Source organism: Triturus cristatus, chromosome 7, assembly GCF_964204655.1.
Source record: "Triturus cristatus chromosome 7, aTriCri1.1, whole genome shotgun sequence".
In the NCBI taxonomy this organism is placed as follows: Eukaryota; Metazoa; Chordata; class Amphibia; order Caudata; family Salamandridae; genus Triturus; species Triturus cristatus.
This window is the reverse complement of record NC_140590.1, coordinates 1,152,424,385-1,152,445,446: the sequence shown is the minus strand read 5'-3', so window position 1 is coordinate 1,152,445,446 and position 21,062 is coordinate 1,152,424,385. Positions and strand designations below refer to the sequence as shown.

The following is a 21,062-nucleotide window of genomic DNA, read 5'->3' as shown; positions in this document are numbered from 1 at the left end:
TTGCTACCATAATTTGTCGCCACATGGCACCAAAGGGAAAAGTGGATTTAGTTACAGTACAAGTAGATTTATGAAGCAACCTGCCCCATGGACAAGTAGATATTTTATTAAATTCCACACCCCTGAATTAAAACGTTTCACTTTAGACAAAAAAAGTGTTATCAGGATGTCTTGCAGTAATGTCAATTCCATACCCGCTGTAAACTCTTAAACTTGTTATAGACGTTTAATATTTGCTCCTGAAAGGATGCGTAAATAACACACCACCTTGAACTACTATATAAAAATGCTGCCAGTTGCATTGAAGCTCTCAAGGCCCTTGTGTGCACAGCTAGAAAACGAAAAGAAAAACTAAGCACCACTACACAAGAATAAACAATAGTATCTCAAAGCACCTATACACATCACATTCGTCCTGAAACAAAATACTGCCTTGCCAAGCACTATAACATTGTAATTTCAATTATATAGCGCTTACTACCCTTGACGAGGCATCGTAGCACTTTTTGGAGTGTAGCATGCTACTCTGGAACGCAAAAAGAATTAGTGGTGGATTAGTCTAGGAAAATATGAGTTAATGTGAACGGGGACATGCAAGTCTTAGATGGATTGAAAAGGATAATGGAGGGAAAGAAGAGGGAAGACTCAGGAAAGTGTTTTTTGGGAGATCATAGAAGAGACAAAAGTGAAATGAGAGATGAGGGAGGAAAGTCTAGAAAGGATTAGGGAAATCGGGGGGCGTGGCTTGGTGCGCGGCAAGATGGCCGAACTGTAGTGCAGCTCTTCCGGCCGCCGACAATATCCTGATGTTATCCTGCTCCTGTAGGTGCCATCTGCGCCTTTTTATACACGGTGGCACATCTCTGTGCACAGTGCAACTGATTTCAGTGATTTGATCGCTGCTGGAGCTCCTGCCGAGTACGCGGGGCGACCTCCGCCGCACGGACCCGGAGACAACATGGCGGCCCCGTGAGGCCCAGCGACTGCGTCTGGGGCTTTTCGAGTGCCATGTGCTGCTCCAGTGCCCCCACGGCTCGACATCGCTGCCAGTGACTGGAGGTACCGGGATTGGTGGGGGCATTCTGAAGCCCTCGTTGCCGGGGGGGGGGGGGTGCTCCGGTCTGCTGCGGTCGCTGAGAGGCCCTGCGGAGGGCGGGATGCGCGCGGCCTGGGGTTGGGCCCATGGCATCCGTCCACACACCGAGCTGCCGCTGTGGTTCACCCGACTGCCCGGCTTGTGGCCCGCACTGAGCATGGCCCCTGTTTGCGGGGCACTGCTGGTGCCGGACCACGGAAGGATATCGCTGCTGGCCAGAGGTGGGTCCTGGGCGCACTGCGGACTGGGGCCTGACGTTCTCTCCCAGACTGTTGCTGTCGGTTCTGTGGGGCTGCCCTTCTGCCCTGGACGGGCTACGCTGGAGCCGCATATGCAGGGGGCTAAATAAAGTGCCAGGATTGCGTGAAGCTGGCATTGACAGTGGTGAGTACCTGGGGTGTGCGCGCCTGTACGGACTGATTAACAGGCCTTGAACCACTATATAGCTGCTGAACCTGGAGGCATGGCTCTTGATCTCGATAGCCTCCGCGTGTTTCTGGTGGGTCTGCGGCGCAGTGCCCCAGCCTGAATAGAGTGCCTGGGGTCTCTTGTGATGCACTGAAATCGCTGGAATACATATTGTACCGGGGCCTTACCAGGACTCTAGTCACGGTTTCACTGGCTCTGGCGTCGCTGACGTGGAGTGAGAGGGCAGGCTTTTGTGGTACTCATCTGCAGACCTTAGGAGGCGGGAATCTGACTGCGCCTACCATCAACATACTTTCCTCTGCTGGGCACAAGAAAGGTTATGCGTGAACTGCATGATCTACTGTGCCGTGGTGCTAATTGATAGGGAACAGTGCTCCTTTGGGTTGGCGTGGTGAGGAGAACTTTCTAGTGCTTGCATCTTCCTTGTTGACACGCCGGATACTCAGTGTGATGGTGGCCTACAGCTGACTAGATCAGTGTTTTTAGGGACGCGGAGGGTCAATACTTGAAATCTGGACATTGGAGCTATCATAATTCTGCTACCATGGGCAAACCGGATAAAAATCAACCGCGCCTCAATTTTGATTTACTTAAGTCAGGGAAATCTTCGCATACTGCTGTTTCTGATTCAGAGCTGGACTCCGCTTCTCCGCCCCCTACTGCTTTGGTACAGACCTTGACCGCCATCCAGGCCAGCTTGCAGTCCATAGACGGTAAGATAGAGGCCCTCAATGGTCGTATGGACCACATATCCGCTAAGCTGGATAAACAGGCGGTAAGAATTGGATAGGCGGAACAACGCATTTCGAGTACTGAGGATGGGCTGCAACAAGTCACTACAAAGACCACCAACATCGAGAAAATTCTTGCAGTTATTCAGGCCAAGAACGAGGACTTTGAGGCGCGCTCACGGCGCAATAACGTACGCATTTTGGGCATGCCAGAATCCACAAATGTAGGCCGGCTGGAAACCTATGTGGAAAACATGCTTCGTGACATATGTGGTGCCGAAAAATCTGTCTGATCTGCTTATTGTTGAATGAGCTCATCGCTCTCTGGCGAACCGTCCACCTCCGGGTGCCCCACCTACACCAATTATTGCACGAATACTACATTTTAGGGATCGAGATGCAGTCCTTCACACTACTCGGCAGAAAGGCACCATCACCTATCTAGGGAATACCTTATCCTTTTACCCTGATTTTACAACCAATGTTTAATCTGCACGGAGGGAATTTCAGACCGTGAAAAAATGCTGCTTAACAAAAATATCTTATGCCATGCTATATCCAGTACGACGACAAGGCTAAGATTTTTACCAGTCCTAAGTTAATAATGCTCCTTTTGAACATGCATTATTTTGATATTGCAAAAGCTGTGGCAAAGTTTGTTCATGCTGTCAAAAGGTTGCTTATGGAAGAGGAAACGGAGGGTTAGATTGAGTAAGGAGGAATTGAGATTTTAAGTTTTATCCTTTTTAATGTTTTAAAATAGGATTTTAGTATATTTGGATCACATATTTGATATTGAATGAGTTTACAATTTTTGTATGGACTTGCTTTTCCCAAATTAAGATGATGGTATGAAAAATTGTACTTGGAATGAGATGATTTTGTAATAAGTTGTAGAATATTGAAAAAAATGTGTTTATTTTGTTTAAAGATCTAGGGTCCAAATAACTTTTTTCTATCAATCAAAATAACGTTTAACAATGGACTTTGCAAAATTCCTCCGCCGTAAAAAACAGGCTACCCCCCCCCTCGTTTCATCTGATAATGAAGAATGATACACTGGATCCATAGCCCGAACGTATTTCTGTTGGTTGTTGTAAGAGCTGTTGTAACACTATAGGTTCACTGAGACTCAGTCGCTAATTGTCATGATTGACACAGGTGGTGGGCTGTAAAAGTGATTACATAGAATAGTTTGCCCGTTGACAGGGTGGTCATTTATATATAGTGCAACCTTAGATGCATTGGGAACCAGGATATAACTGTTTTTCCTTTGCGGGGGGGGGGGCGGGGGGCGAGGGGGGCTGGCTCTGAGGAGCACCAAGGAATTGAACGCCATTGCACTGGTTGTGAGCCATAGTTGATGTATGCTTAGGTATATGCCACTATAGGTTGCCTTCTTGCTAAGATGAATGTGGACTCGCAGGAGTCTGAGTTTACCTTCGGCGGCCAAAACCCGGTCTCATCTGCGAGTTGGACGTGCCGCTGTGGCCCCCAAAGGGTATACCCCATATTGAGTTTTACAGTTTTTTCAATATGTTGGGGAAAGCTGGGATTTTGGGAGATGGCTTTGGCACATTTGGAATGCTAAAGTGGGTGGGGGGTGGGAGACTTTTGCATGGGATGTGGTTCAATATGAATGTACCATTATGCTGGTTAACATGTCGTCATATCACTGCACCAGAGTACACCTTGCCGTGCACCTTGTTTGCGCTTAGATTTCTCACAACTGATCATGGGTGATAAATACACCTGCCTAACCTGGAATATCTGTGGGTTAAACACGCCCAAAAAGATTCGTCAAGAGTTTGCCTACTTAGACAGGCACGGGGTTCAATTGGCTCTCCTACAGGAGACACTTGACTACAACGACAGATGAAAATAGCGCTTAAATGGGTGGGATATAAACTGGCCTCATTGTACTCCTCTTATGCTAGGGGGGTACTCATATTACTGAAAAGAGGTATACCATTCACACCAATCACAACCCATACTGACGACGAGGGACGTTGGGCTATGGTACATGGTAAGCTGGGAGTATCAATGGTTACGATAGTCCATGTATATGGCCCTGTAGTAGACAAGCCACAAGTATTTATACAAATGCTCAGCATATTGCGCACCTGGCCGGAGGCAGCCATCTTGTGGAGCGGCGATTTAAATACACACTTGGACCCTAATGTGGACAAATCTAACCCGATGAGTGCACGCACTGTTAAAGTTGCCCAATGCATAAGAGACGCCATGGTGGAATTGGGTTTGGTAGATGCATGGCCTTTACGAAATGCCGAGATCAGGGGAGGTACACATGCCACAGCAGCACACAACAGCTAGTCCCGCTTGGATTACTGGTTGCTAAGTGAGGGGGCGAATGAGTGGGTTACAGACATCTCACATCTCCTGCGCACCCTGTCTGATCATAACCCCGTGCGACTGGACTGCAATATCCCCACAAACACGCACCGCCCCATCACCTGACGCTTCCGAGCCGAAGCCTTACTAGATCCCATATACGATGACACTGTTAGGAAGGCAATAACAGACTACTTCGAAATAAACGTGGGCACAGTTGATAGTGTTGCCACCTTTTGGGAAACCTTTAAGGCTACTGTGAGAGCGGTCTGTATTAGCACAACAGCAGGCATATTGCGTGACATCAGGGGCCATCTTTCGAAGACGGAGGCAGTGTTAGGGGAGTTGGAACAACAATGCACGCCCGCACCAGATGCCTCCACTCTGGCCCGCATACATGAGCTATTACTGGAATACAACACGCTAGCGGAATCTGAAACATGTTACATTTTGCTCCGTCATGTCGCCATAGCATAGGGCGAGGGGTGACAGCCAGGCAGACAGCAATGAGATTGAAATTTCAGGCCGAACATCACCATATTACCAAGATAGTGGACGGCCATGGAGTGGAACTTTTCACACCTCAAGCAATTGTACATCAGTTTAAGGAGTGTTACGCGGATATGTACACACCAAGTGGGTGGTATGGATGATGATACTTTGAACGGTTACCTATCTGATATCGCTTGCACCTGGTTATCGGACGGGCATCGCGAGTATCTCAGCCAACCCATTAACGACTGACATTAAAGCAGCAATACTCTCCCTACCAAATAAAGCACCGCAGCCGGACGGCCTCACAGCTAAATTTTATAAAGTATATGTTGACCTCTTAGCGCCTTATTTACTGGAGATGTATGCGGAGGCCCACGAGTCGGGCATATACCGCCTTCCCTTCGACAGGCCGTGATAATCACGCTTCTAAAAAAAGATAAGCCACCATTCCAGTGTGAATTGTACCGTCCTTTACCGTTAATTAACCTGGACGCGAAAATCCTCGCTAAAATTCTAGCTACCAAACTTCAACCACTGATGTCTTGTTTGGTGTTGCCGGACCAATCCGGGTTTATACCGGAAGGTTCCACCTATCAAACTATCTTCGCCATGTTCCATGTCTTAGACCCTGCGTTACCCGCCGCAGCGGTCATGTTGGATGCTGCTGAAGCATTTGACTCCATCGAATGGAGATGCATGTTTCATATCTTGAGCAGAATGGGGCTACCGGGCGTCTTTTTGAGATTGATACATTTGTTGTATGTGGATCCGTCAGGACGTGTTCGAGTGGGGGGGCTCACGTCCAAACCATTCCAAATAGAACGAGGCACCCGTCAGGGATGCCCCTTTTCGACACTTGTATTTGCTCTCATGCTCGAGCCATTGGTGTGCGTGATCCGGCAGCGTCAGAGAATCTGCACTAAATTTCATGCATCGCCCTAATGGAATATCACTTTACGCAGACGATATGGTGCTATTTATACGCGAACCGCAGAGGTATCTGTCCTCAGTCCTACGGGAATATATCTGTTTCGGATTGTTTTCCGGCCTCACCATCAACTGGGACAAATCTGTGATAATCCCATTGACTAAAAATACGGACCCTCCTCAGATGGAATACCCACTGGTCTGGTCAACTGAGCCAGTGAAATATCTGGGAATATGGGTGCATTGCGACCCTGAGATTGTAGTGCTTAGAAATTATGGTCATGCCTATGCCGCCCTGGAGTCTCAGGTGGATAGATGGTTACCTCTACCGCTGTCATAAGCGGACCGAATTGCTGTTATTAAAATGGTTATTTTGCCTAGTTTTCTATAGCTTTTCTGTAATATCCCTATACAGCTATCAAAACCGTTTTTTTGCAACAGTGAGAACTCAGTTACTTAGACTTATATTGGGGGGCAAACAGGCTAGAGTAGGTTGGAACATTTTAACACTGGACTACGAGAGGGGAGGCTTTTGTGCACCAGACTTCTACACATACTATCTCTGTGCACAGGCACAACATGCTTATTACTGGTATCGTCAGCATGCTCATGTTGCAGTGGAGGATGGGGATGCACAGCCTATCCCCCTTGCTGGTATAATAACGCACACACGCAGAGGCACACTGAATTCGGAGATAAATAGACACCACAATTGCGGCTTGGCAGAACATAGGCAAACTCGCAGATGAACTCCCTATATACGCCTCGGCCATTGCGTCCTCTAAAAGAGGCCGGTTTAGACCACATGCAAGATCTTTATCCAGATGGGAAGTTTATTACATCGGAAGAGCTTACATACATTACAAATCAAACCCCGCTCTTTCAATTCACATTCCACCGTCTAAAACTTGCAGTGAAAAAAACACTACCCGGCTTTTCCCGCTGAACCGCCTTCTCCACAGTCCCTTCAGCTATTAGTGGTCCCCACTAGGCGTCCGCTGATTACTAAACTATATAAAGCAGTTAGGGGCAAGACAGTTAGAATTGCGGATAGAAGTTTTGACGATGTCTGAATGGGAACACATCTGTACACTGACCGAACAGCTCACGCCTAATGGTAACCTGAGGATCATTCATTTTAAGTACATTCATCAAATATATCACACCCCTTTTAAACTCTATAAAATTGGTCTCCGGGATACGAGTAATTGTAAGCGAGGTGGTAGCCCAGACGCTGATTTCTGGCACCTGGCATGGAGCTGTAAACTGGTATTACAGTACTGGGACGAGGTGGTAAAGTGTATACATGTCATGACAGACGTTTCTTTGCAGTGTACACCATTGATACGTTTGCTTTGCTATGTGCCTCAGATAAAGAGTACGGTGGGGACATTTGTGAGAATCGCTCTCTTATCAGCAAAGAGGTGGATAGCGCTTGCGTGGGAGAGTACTCTGGCGCCTCACACTAACAACTGGATTAGCGACCTTGTGCATTGCAGGGAAAACCTTGAACTTTATGCAGAAGAACTGCCATCATCTTCAAAGCCCAAAAACATTGGGGAGCCCCTGCGGCAATACCTACTGTCGCAAGCCCATACCAACACCACGCAGGACTTCTGAGAAACATTAATAGGAAAGGATGGCATTCTCCATAGCGTAAAAAGGATACGTATTGTCAGAATACATGTGCAGATATGGTACGAACTGGTCAATCACACTTGTGTTTTGTTACTTCTGGATTCTCTTCTTATTGTATTGCTTTGCATGACAGCAATGATGATTATTCATTTCGAAAACCCAATAAAAAGAAATAAAAAAAAAAAAAAAAGGATTAGGGAAATCACAGTAGTGAAATGGGGTTTAGGGTGAGTCAAAGGAGGGATACATGAGGGAAGAATTTATAATGTGCTGTTTGAGAGATCATGTAGTAAAATGAGGTTTGGGTAATCCAAGGAGGGATAGGAGAAGGGGGAAGAGTCTAGAAAGGGATATTTTGGCGATCATAGTACCAGAATTAGGTTTGGGATGAGTCAGAGTGGAGGTACAGAATATAATGAGAGGGGTCTGGGCGGAGAGAGTAGTTAACTTGAGACATTTTAAGATGTACTGCATAAACTCCGACTTTCATGCGTTGCTATAATTGGAGCTAATGTGTATTTTATAAAAAAAAATTATTTTTCTTAACATTTCAATAGTGGAGCACTTGTAGATAAAATAGTTATGATAATCTTTACATATTGTGATACATGAATGAAACAGATCAATTCTTTTTTTTTGTAAAATATATTTATTGATTAACCTTGTACAATACTTCCGGAGTACATCAATCAGGACCTTCCGCATACATAGCAGTACTCCAAGATACAATACTCCTTGTACACTCAAGCCTTTTCGTGGTCTATGGAATAGAGCCATTGTCGTCCGAACACATTGTAACAGCCTGCAACATACCACCCACTAACTGTACCATCGTCTTTTCATAGCAAAGCGGCACATAACCATGCTTATATCAGTAAGTCCACTCGGAAGGTCCAGTTCGCAAGCAAAGAAAAGTACACAGTATCCTAAAACCTACCCCTTGTTGACTTCTCTCCTCCCTCGTACACCCCCTTCCCATAACTCCCCTGGCATGACTTGTTGAGCGAATACATCATAAGGTCTTCAGTTTTGCTCATACTTGCATCTTCCACAGTTGTAAGGTGCACTTCAAACTTCCCCAGCTCAGGACTACTAACAAGCTGAGCAGAGCAACCATCCATTCACCCCAGAGTCATTCTAACCAGGCCCAGAGGAGGGTATGTCGTGCGGGTCGCTAAGCTCCGATCCTACCTCACTATCAGATTCCATGGGTTTCAGAAGCTCTGCTAAAGCCCTCCAGGCCCGGGCCGAGTCTATTGCTTTATCGCTATGAGCGCGGGTAGCCGCCTGTAATCTAAGAACCGTTTCACATTCCGCCCACCGAATAAAGTCCGCCCTCCATTTCTGAAATCTCGGTCCTCGCTGCGCTTTCCAATTAATTGTAATCTCTCGCTTGGCCAGTACCAACCCCAGATCTATAAATTTACTAGTTATTTTAGTCTTCGAGGTGTGGGGAAACCAGTGCAGCAAGCAAGGGGCAATACCAAATTCAATCTCCCTGTCCGTGATCTCACACAATAAGGACCAAATTTCCTGCCAATAGCCCCCTATCCCAGGGCAACTCCACAGCATGTGGCGAAAGTCAGCCCCCTCGGCCTGACACCTAGGACAACTCGCCGTAAGCGTGTGAAAATACTGTTGGATTTTAACAGGGGTAAGGTAAGCCCTGTGCAATATGAACAGTTGGATCTGCTGGAATCGGGCATTTCTAGAACATTTCCAGGGCCTCTCCAACACCTCAGCCCATATTTTATCAGGTATTGCGCCCTCAATATCCTCCTCCCATTGCTGCTTCAACCGATCAAGGGGGACCAACCTTTCACAGGTCATCCGACGGTATAAGCACGTGACCGCTTTGATGTCGCCAGCCGCTAGTACCACGTATTGGCAGGCCATGGATGTTCCAGGCTCAGACAACCCTCCCCTCCACCGTCGCTGAATAGCCGACACCAGCGCCGCGTGCAACAGGTAGTCCCCACGAGGGAGATCGTACCGGTCGCGGAGAGTCTCGTAGGGCAACAGTACATTGTTTTCATAGAGATCCCCCACAGTCATCAGTCCAGAATCATTCCACCGCGCCAGCGCCGACCAGTTGCCCCCATGGGGCAACTGCTGACACATCAACAACGGGATCTCAGGTGCATACGGGCGCAAGATCCGCGCCCTCTGTTGACTCCTATTCCAACATAACCTGAAGGTCCGTACCTCACTAGAGAGACCCCCGAGGCGCAGCGGTTGTTGCATGACAATCCTGGACAGTAGACATGCTGGAATCCGTCCCCTCGGAGCCTCCCCCACCCCCCGTAACTCCCTAGCCACCGCCTGGGTCAACCACTGTAACTGAGCGGCTAAGTAGTAGGTCTCCAAATCCGGGACTGCTAACCCCCCCCCCCTCCCCCCGTGGTCTCATCAGCATGTGCAAGGCCACCCTACGCCTGCCAGCAAGCCACAAGAACCCCGTTGTCATCTGCTGGAGTCTCTTAAATGTCACCGCAGGGATCCACACCGGATCTTGAGGAGCGACACTCTCCCCGACAAGGACAACGGCAACGTCTTCCAAAAGTCCATACTGCTCTGGAGACCCCTTATCGCCCTACCGATATTCCCGTCCACCAAGTCTTTTTGGTCGTGGTAGATTTGCGTCCCCAGATAGGACATGCAGGTGTAGACCCACTGTACTCCCTCTGCGCTGCGAGGCCCCTCTGCCCTCTTGGAAGTGGGGAAAAGCCCCGACTTGGACCAATTCACTTTCAGTCCCGCCAAGTCTTCCATACTTTGAAGCAGACGCTTGGCTCCCTTCAACTCCCCTTTAGTATCAGCTAAGAACAAGAGGAGATCATCCGCATACAGAGCTATAAAATGAGTGTCGCCATGTACCTGAAGGCCCCTGAACCAACTCCCCGTTCGAGCCTGAGCCGCCAGCGGCTCTATGGCCAACGCAAACAGTAGCGGGGATAGAGGACACCCCTGTCGCGTCCCCCTACCCACCGCGCAGGGAGATATTATACTCCCTGATTTAGTTCTGGCCGTAGTGTCCTTATACAACAACGACGTCCAAGCCACAAACCGTTCCCCTAACCTGAAAGCCCTCAGAACCCGGAATAGATATGGCCACTCCAGGCTATCAAAGGCCTTTTCTATGTCAACCGAAAATATGTCAGCGTCGCGCGATGCATACGTATCAGCCTCCAATACACGTATCAGCCGGCGAACATTACCCGCCGTGGTCCGCTTGGGGATAAACCCCGCCTTGTCCGCATGAACCAGCCGGGTCATGTACGGCAAAAGTCGAGAGGCCAAAATTCGGCTCAATATCTTATAATCGGTGGTAAGCATAGACAACGGCCAATAAGCAGCTACATCGGTGGGGGCCTTCCCAGGCTTCAATAACGGGATTATGAGCGCCTCACGCATTGTGGCAGGGAGCCGGCCCAGCTTCCACGCCTCATTGTAAAGAGTCACCAACCGAGGGGCCAACAGCTCAACGTAAGATGCATAGAACTCGGTCGGTAAACTGTCCACCCCCAGCGTCTTCCGCCGCGCCATGTGTTTGATGGCTCCTCGCACTTCCCCCAGCGTGATCTCGCGGCCCAACACATCCGCGTCCACTCTGTCTAAGGTCGGCATGTCCCCCCCAGCCAAGAATTCCCCCAATCGGCCCTCGTCTAATTCCACTCTGCTGGAGTACAGGTCCTCATAATAGCCAGCAAAAAGGCGATTAATGCCCTGTTGGGTGTAGCACACCCCCTTGATTGGGTCGTCTATCGCCAATATAGGGGACGCCCACCGTAAGGGGTTCGCAAGCCAGGCCAATAACGTAATAGACTTATCGCGCTCAGCATGGGTGCGCACCAAATGCTTCTTATAATCATAGCATCGTAATTGCTCAACCCCCACCGCCACAGCCTCCCGGGCCTCCAGCACCTCTCCCTGTCCCTCTGGGTGTTCCGGGCGAACACGCTCCAATTCACGCAGGCGTTGGTCCGCTGTCTCTATATCCTGAAGAAGAACTTTCCGGACCCCTATCTTTTGAGCTATACATAGCCCCCGTACTACCACTTTAAACGCGTCCCATTCTACAGCCAGTGAGGAAGCGGTACCAGCATTCTCTCGGAAGTACTGATCCACCCCTTCCCCAATCGCCCCTTGAATGACCGGATCCTACAGCAACTCCGGATTCAGTCGCCACGTCGGAATCGCCGAGCGCTGTTGGACCCAACACAACCGCAGCAATAGCGGGTTATGATCTGATATCGTTCTGGTCAAGTATTCACTATGTTGAACCGCCACATGCAAGTCAGGGGAGCACAGGATCGCATCTATCCGAACATGCAACTCATGTAGCGGAGAGAAAAAGGAATAGTCCCTCTCGCCTGGGTGGTGCTCCCTCCATGTGTCAACCAACCCCTATCGCGCTTGCCAAGTCCCTCGAGCCCTAGCTACCCCCACAGATGGCGCTGTCAGGAGCGGGGGATGAGATCTATCCATGGCAACGTCCGTATGAATGAAACAGATCCATACGCATCTAGTCAAACAACATATGAAAACTATACAGTGTCCTATAAACATGTTAAGCATAGGAATATATATCAACCAAGTATACTCTCCACAATTCCACTTCGCTTTTGCTCCAAGCGGAAAAAAAAGAGACGGACCCCCACTGCTCTGGCAGGAAGATATTTATTCAGAAAACTCCCCTCTGCGACGCGTTTGATCACACAAAGAATGTCACGCCCGCCATTATTTTTAAATGTAACATAGTGAATCACATGACCTTCACCAACAGATATAGAAGAAATACTCCGCTGAATGGAACATTCATTATTTCGAGGAAGATGTCACATTACATTTTGCAAATCCATTACCTTGTTTTTGTTGATTATTTTATCGGAATTTTATCGGAATTTCTAAACTGCATAAATGCATTAAAGTATACAATAGCAGGTTAAATAGATATATAAATACACTAAAAGATATATATAATTATATAAATATTTCTAAAACCACTTTTAAGTACTTCATAGGGCTTTGCTAATGTAAACATAATTGCAATCTCAATAAATATGTAAACAAATTATAGTGCAAAATATAGCAATATGCGCAAATTCTGCAAAGTTGAATCCCAAGTATCTCTACTGTTGTATAGCAATAAGCTTCCTTCTTTGCTCAACCCAATAATTTATTTCTGCATAAATGCTTAACAAATGTGACCACATAGACCTCTTTATCCAACTTATTTTGGCGGGCTCAAATTTCTAAAAAAAGGTCTGAATAGTTTTTTCTAGGTACGATCTAAACAGTGAGTTTATAAACGAAGTACTAAAAATGCCCTTCCAAAAAATGAAAATAGGAAATCTTTTTTGTATATCTTCTAGAAGTGTACTCAATTAAATAATTTATATACACAACCTCCATTACTGTTACTATAAAAAATACCCTAATGTGCAAAATGGTCATATACAAAATTCTGAATTAGAATAAATTGAAAAAATTACGGGAAAGAATGTTATGGTACTCAACTTCTTTGATGCTGACAAAATAAATAAAAAAGATACAGTTATCTTGGTTTTAACTCATTAATGTACTTAATACTGGTCTAATGATCCTGAATAGATGTATAGTACTACACACTCAATACAGCAATAATACTATTCATTCGTTATGTCATTGATAACTTTCTTATGTAGTACTTATAAATAGTTATACATGTCTTCAGTAATGTTCAACCCATTGGGACTTTTACTATTCAGTTCCAAAATCATGCGCGTTTCTAATTTTCTCAACAGCTTTTCTCTATTGCCTCCCCTTCTTAGGGGGCTTACTGCACTGATGACATAGTATGAAAGACAACTCAACTCATCATGAACAGATCTAAAATGTCTAGCGACTGGATACGCATTATCATTGTTCACGATTGCCCTGAGATGCTGCAAGATTCTGACGTGCACCTGCAACTTAGCGCTACCCACATAGCGCAAGCCACAAGTGCACGTCAGAACATATACAGCATACTCAGTCCTACACCCATAATTACCTTTGATCGCAACGTGGGTATCAGAAAAAGGAGTTTTATAATGAGTTGTGTTAATGCCAAATTTGCAGGCTCGACATGATGAACATTTATGGAAACCTGCTTTGGGTTTGAGCCATGTACTAGCCATATTGAGTTCAGGACTTGTTTTTACAAGTTGGCTTCTCATAGACCTAGATTTTCTGTACGTAATGGTAGGTAACTCTGGTAATCTACTGCCCAGAACCCCATCTGTGAGTATGATGGGCCAATTCTTCTTAATGATCGACTTTATTCTCCTCTCTTGTTTACTAAATGTAGTAATAAAGCGAGGACTCTTCTTTATTGTTATCAGTTCTTTCTTTTGGAGCCAGGAGAGAAATATATATATATATATATTTTTTTTTTTTCCATTCATCTCCCCACAGGGCTTCCTCGCGCACTCACGGAATTGACACAGCGTTTTCGCAAAGTTGATGTAGTTCGATTTCTTTATTTAATTACAGCATGCCAGTAACAAAACTCTACGCGTTTCGGTCTCTGCAGAGACCTTGATCACGAGACTGACAAAGAACCACATTTTTTTCCCATGCTTTTAAATTCACATCTACTGTGGAATGACATCACTTCCTAGTGGTGGCAGCTAAGCATTCTGGTACTGGTTAATGTAGTATAACAAAACTCTTGATATAATACAGAAATTTGCGCAATTTTTCAAAATATATCCAATCAAACAAATCATTGCTCATTATGTCATACTGTTCCTTTTTGCGTCAATTAGGTCAATTATAGGGACGAGTGCAAATTCTCATTAAAATTTATACCATTAAGTCACTGACAATACTTTTTCTACTTATAACAAAACCATAGTTTTGTTATGGTAAGTACAAAAAGTATTATACGGATGAGTGCAAATTTTCATTAAAATTTAAACCATCAAGTCATTGACAATACTTTTTCAACTTATTGAAGCAAATAACATAGATTGTGGTTTTTAATGGACAGCGGAAAGAAAATACAGCCAGTTTAACATGGAGAAAAGGGAGGCCAATAGAAACGCCCTCATAGATACATTCTTTGAACAAGGAGCAACTACAAGCGTTGGGGATGGAACATCCAGCCACTCACACAAAAAACAAACTGCGTTCATGGGAAAAACTGTCTAAAAAAGAAAGAAATGGTGGGAAGTGGGGTCCTTAAGAAAATACTTGGAAGTTAGTTGTGTGCCACGTGGACTTCGTATAGGTTTGATGCCCAATCATTATGATACCAGCAATGATTTACTCAATGAATGGGGCGAATACATTTTGAAATCTTCGTTAGGATTAATGGAGATCCTAGTAAAACATATTGAAATAGCCCTGGAGAAAACCACCATGCAGCTAAAGAAAATGGAAAAATAACTGGCAACTGTGGAAATGAATTCTGAATTAGTAAAGTTCAAAGAAGAACTTGAACATTACATAGAGAAGCATGAGGAAACCGTGCGAATCAGAAAACAGTCCAAATTCCAGCGGGACAAGGAAGATTATCAGGCAGGTCGAATTTTTACATATGCGAGAAAATATGATCGATTCAAGCAACAAGAGAAACTAGATACGGCAACAAATACTAGTAGCTTGTCCTCACTTAACATCAACAGACGCCAGTGATGTAGAAGGGGATCAAAGAGATGTGAGACCTAAACTTTCTTTTTTTAGGCGAAATGAGGCTGGCATTACAACAGAAAAATTGGGAAAAGACCATGGGTGTACCGGCTGTAAACAGCCGAGGAAGAGGCAGAGGGCGTGGAAATGTCCGCAGAAACCCAGAAGAAGCGGCAACACAAATCTAAGTTTCAGTACAAACCGAGTGGGAACGATGAGGAGAAGCATGCAACAGAAATGGAATTAGAAAATTCCCAATAAATGAGACTCAAGAGCTACAGGTGATCAACCTTTCGAAAAAAACCTTAACTGAAACAGAAATGTAACTTCTTCAAGGCGGCCTGATTTTCTGTCCCACCATGGGCATTGATCAAGCGGAAACTAGAATAGACTTCTATAAATTTGTTTGTCCAAAAAATCAAATTAGCTAAATTATTTGCGGAGAATCCAAATATGGCCAAATATAGAAAAAAGACCTCTATACCAGACATGGAATTGCTGGCCAAAGATGCAGAACATTTTGTAACTTTAATGGAATTGGACAAAAATCCTTTACATGAGATAGGAGAATTGCGGGGACACTGCACACAGTTGGGAGCTGGATGCAGTAAGAAAAAAAAAACAATCTAAATTCTATCCACAATTGCCACAGGGGAATAAAATTGATGCATTCCATGAGTGTGTTATAAAAGATCTACATCAATTAAATCACTCAAATAAACATGACAATCTTTCCTTTGAAGAACGCAATGCATTACCTGATCTAAAAAATGATGACTCAATTGAAATCAAAATGGCGGATAAGGGAGGAAACGTCATCATCTTGGAAAAAGAGGCATATATCCAAGAAGCATATTCACAGATGAGAAACAAGGAATATTATGAAAAATTGAAAACCAACCCCATAAAAAATGGAAAGAGGAGATGGATATCAAACTAGACAATTGGATGAAACAGAATTTGTTGGATGAAGATGAAGTAAAATATCTTAAAATGGAACATCCAAAAATGGCAAACATATATTTCCTTCCCAAAGTTCATAAAAATCCCACGAAGCCCCCAGCGAGGCCAATAATTTCGGCAAAGGGGGCCTTATTGGAACCCATGGCCAACTTTTTGGATGTATTTTTATTGTCATACGTCAAAGGTTTGACATCTTATTTACAAGACACATGCGACCTGTTGAGGCATCTACAGGAAACTCCATGGCAAGCTACATACAAGTTAATTACGATGGATGTCATATCATTGTATTCTAACATTCAGAGTGACATGGATTTAAAAGCTTGTGAACATTTGTCAGAAATATCCAATTTGCAGTTCACAATAAAATGTTATTGGAATGATACAAATCTGTTTAGAACAAAATACATTCATGTTCGGGGAAGAGATCTTCCGCCAAGTCAAGGGCACAGCGATGGGCTTTTCCTTTAGCCCATCGTATGCCTGCCTCACCATGGGGCTATGGGAAAAAACTTGGGCATGGAGAAATGAAAATGACCATCATGTGAATAAGACCATAGCATGGCTAAAATACATTGACAACCTGCTAATAATATGGGATGGGACTAAAGACGAATTTGCAGAGTATTTTGAGATATTGAACAATTCAGAATTCAATTTAAAATTCACATAGGACATCAGTGATGAACGAGTCGTGTTTTTGGACACTGAAATTTATATATTGGACGATACAGTAAATACCACCTTACATCGCAAGAACATGGCCACAAATGCAGTCCTGCATGCGGAAAGTTTTCACCAAAAAAGTTTGATAAACAACATCCCGTATTCTCAGGATTAAGAGGATATGCTCAAGAGAAGAGGAATGGTTAAAACATCGAAACCAAGCAACAGCAAGATTTCAGTGGGTTCCGCCCTTCACAATATTAACGTGCATATTTAACCTCCAGTAGGTCTGGTCGGGGAGACTGCACCACCACGAAACTGTGGACTGCTGTGAGGTACTGGTACTATCGCAATGGCAGAATGAGAAGTTACAGCGTAACTTTAAACCGGCTGTGTTATACAGAGACCTACTGGAGGTTAAATATGCACGTTAATATTGTGAAGGGCGGAACCCACTGAAGGGTGTACACTTATGCGAGAGCAAACTGCAAATCCCAGATGTCATTGCGATGAAAACACTGTTTTCAACCCACCTGGGGACGATAATTGGGTATTTAATGAATTGTTTGCACGCACTCTCGCAAATCTGCCTGAATCTATACGCCAGCCCGTGAACAAGCGGCAGGAGCTGTGAAACGCGTAGGGCTTAACTTGGATTGTATCTGGAAATGCATGCCGGCTTCGTGCTTAAATAAAGGACTCTGTTACCAAGAACGGGGCCCTGCTTCTTCATTGAGTGCGTCTCTAAGCAGGGGACACAATCTTTTGAAATATATATATATATATATATATATATATATATACATATACATATACATATACATATACATATACACACGATTGCCACAAACTTGAAGAGACCATTCCGGTGAGTAAACCCATTTATTCTGATGGTTGCACAAACCCTCTGCCAAGCACATGCAGAGCACAAATGTCCAGCCAGACGCGTTTCGGCCATTTATCGCCCTTGTTCACTGGCCCAGGCACACTCGACAGCAAGCGGACCACCTGCACACAATTAAATATCCCGCCCCAGTGGGCATGTGCGCGAGTGCATCATGGTCCTCGTAGTCCGCTTTAAAATAAAACCCTTGAGGGTGCCGCTGAATGTCCCAAATAAAACAGTTCTTCCCATGTGGGCACGCTCACAATGTACAAGGCATCAAGTCCGTGCCAATACATGCCCTCAGAACGGACTCACCGCACATGCAGCGTCTCTTTGTTTCTGCCGCTGCTGTCCCGCATGATCTGCAGTGGGGCTCTTCGCGACCTGGACGGGCCGCTCAACATGAAAACACGATTGCCACAAACTTGAAGAGACCACTCCCGGTGAGTAAACCCATTTATTCTGATGGTTGCACAAACCCTCTGCCAAGCACATGCAGAGCACAAATGTCCAGCCAGACGCGTTTCTGGCATTTATCGCCCTTGTTCACTGGCCCAGGCACACTCGAGAGCAAGCGGACCACCTGCACACAATTAAATATCCCGCCCGAATGGGCGTGTGCGCGAGTGCATCATGGTCCTCGTAGTCCGCTTTAAAATAAAACCCTTGTGGGTGCCGCTGAATGTCCCAAATAAATATATACACACACACATACATAACTAATATATACACATTTGTTAAGCACACCTCAAGGATATCTATACATTTTTTAAACCATAGTTAATAAACATTTGTAGAAAGAAATACACATCTAATTTGACATATATTATGGTTAGCACAGAAATAGTTTACAATTCAGTTTCCAGTCCTCTTCAGACAAGCAACCTGTTAATCTATTCTCCCTTTGGTCGTGCACTTTGAAACACGCCAACTTCCCTCATGAGCTCGAATTCCTTCATTGCATCAAAATTCTTGTAGTAGTCCGCATACGCTTTTTTCCTGGGCTCTGCAACCCCAAACTTGTACAGCGCAACTACACCAAGAGAAACCACAAATGCGCCAATGATGTGGATTCGGAGACTTTTGGCCAGAAGGCCCCTCATCTGTGGTTTGGCTAGAAGGCCGGCAGACATGGTGAGGTATTTTAGATCTCAATGATCCGTGCCCTTCCTCAATGAGACCAAAAAGGAAGTTCGCTCAGCAGCAGACACCTAGATACATACATATAATCAAATTATAACCGTTCACAAACACAGGGATATGCTGTACATTAGTGTTTGAGTATGGTGGTTATGTAGGAAAGAGTCAACTCTTGAGCAGTCTTCAGAAAATTATGCTATGAGAGATGCGTAGCTTTCAACCACAAAACTAGTCAGCCAAAGTGCTGGCAACGCTACTAGTCTTAAAGCCAACACACCCAAATGGGCTTTAGGTAACTAACTCCAACCCCACCTAAAGTTGAGCTAGCACTCCAAATCCAACTAACCACAAAAAGTGGGGAGCTACTTGTTTATGTACAATATAGGTAGGAGAGCCAATTTAAGCTTGAACCAAAGTTCTGGGTCGGCCCGTCTATAGAGCCCAATTAAAAGAGCAAAAGACTGGTCAGGACCTCTCAAACCATGCGGTTTTGTTAAAGAAAAATAGGCAGTGCCATGAAAATTGAAGGAGACCTTCAGGAATAGTATGAGCATTATTGTAATAAAAGGTCTAGCAGAGTAGTAGCCGATTTTTGCCTTACCGTATTGTATTGTAACCTGACAGTACTTTCCATCCACCTTCTCTGGTCAAGTGTTTTTGTGAATGTGGATCACAGAAGTCCCTACTAAGGTGTTACAACTCTCCTGTAATAGTTTTATGCGATAAATTGGAGAACCCACCGACGATAACATGTTAATAAGATTCTCAGCTCCGAAGTGGTTTTTAATCCATGTAGTGTACTGAAGTGATTTTATAAAGTTCACAGAAAAGCTTTGTGAAAGGATCTACCTCCGTTTGCCCCATCATTCACACACAAATAGGTAATGTGCATAATTTACAAATTGATTTGATTGAGAATAGTACATGCAGTTTAACTGAGCGCTCGAAAAAACTCCGCACAAAGTGCTGTCATTTCCGTAACTCAGGTGCCCCTGCTATCTGCTCCGCCCTGCCTAATCATTTCGCTTTCGAAGGAAATGTGTCCGTGGCACAGGTGTGAACATAGCAGCAGGGGATGAAAGCTGCTGTAATCAGAGCTCACCTCAACTCCAAATAGACAGCAGTGTTCCCCTAACACTCCCAGAGCAACAAGAGGGGAGCATAAATCCTCATCACATGGATATTAAAATACCAAAACAATTATATGGTTTTAAAAAAGGATTGAGATTAGAACAGTGTTAAAACACTGATATTAGAAGCACATTGTTTTATTTTTTTAGTTGCAAGTTAATCACTACTAAGTGCAGTACGTGGTAATAAAATACAGTATCCTGACACAACGAGTTAGACGCACTATATAAATGAGAATCAAAACATGCACAAATATGCATCTCGGTATAGCTAGGCATGTCTAACTTCTACGGATAATCAAAGTTCCAGCAGTGGAATCTCTGCTTTTCACCCTTCAAGCACCAATACTATTGGTAAGACTACTGACCATTCAGTGTCCTACAAAACAATAAAATGTCATGTAGCAAATACTATGCAGAACACAAATGATATACTCCTAAAAATGAAAAACAGGTTTTAAAAAAATGTACGGCTGCATACTACAACACCTATAAACAGAAAGTCTCAATAGTACTAAAAGGATTCAGTTAGCTTACTTTAAAAAAAATCTAAGTTCTCTCCAATTATCTTAATTCTTCCCGAAAAATGGATACAGTGAGGTCATGTGTTTGGAGTAATGGTGGACATTCTGAATTAGATCAAGAGTTCTATGTGTTTTATTCAAAAGTACCTTAATTGATGCATTTTTATAATATAACTTATCAAGTGCCGTATTCTAAACTATTGCACCTTTAACTATGTTTTAGAGCTTTACAATAACTGGCTTTTAGTGACTAAGGCCCAGATTTCAATTGCACCAGTTCATTCCGATGTGTGTTAACTCCTGTTATGGCATATATCTGAATTATATATTTTGAGGTAAGCATCAGATTCTCACAATTCTCCATCAGTAAACTTTTGCTGAGAATCATGTCGAAAAATACTTGGGGGGGGGAAGCGGATTTGGTGGAGA

The 21,062-nt window shown here is 44.5% G+C and overlaps 1 protein-coding gene and 1 pseudogene across 1 annotated transcript in view; both read right to left on the bottom strand.

Moving 5' to 3' along the window:
- KDM3B (lysine demethylase 3B) overlaps positions 1 to 21,062 on the bottom strand; it is an 867,558-nt gene that overhangs the window by 840,150 nt on the left and 6,346 nt on the right. The window lies entirely within an intron of this gene.
- On the bottom strand, positions 18,655 to 19,042 carry LOC146811307 (cytochrome c oxidase subunit 6C-2 pseudogene; annotated as a pseudogene).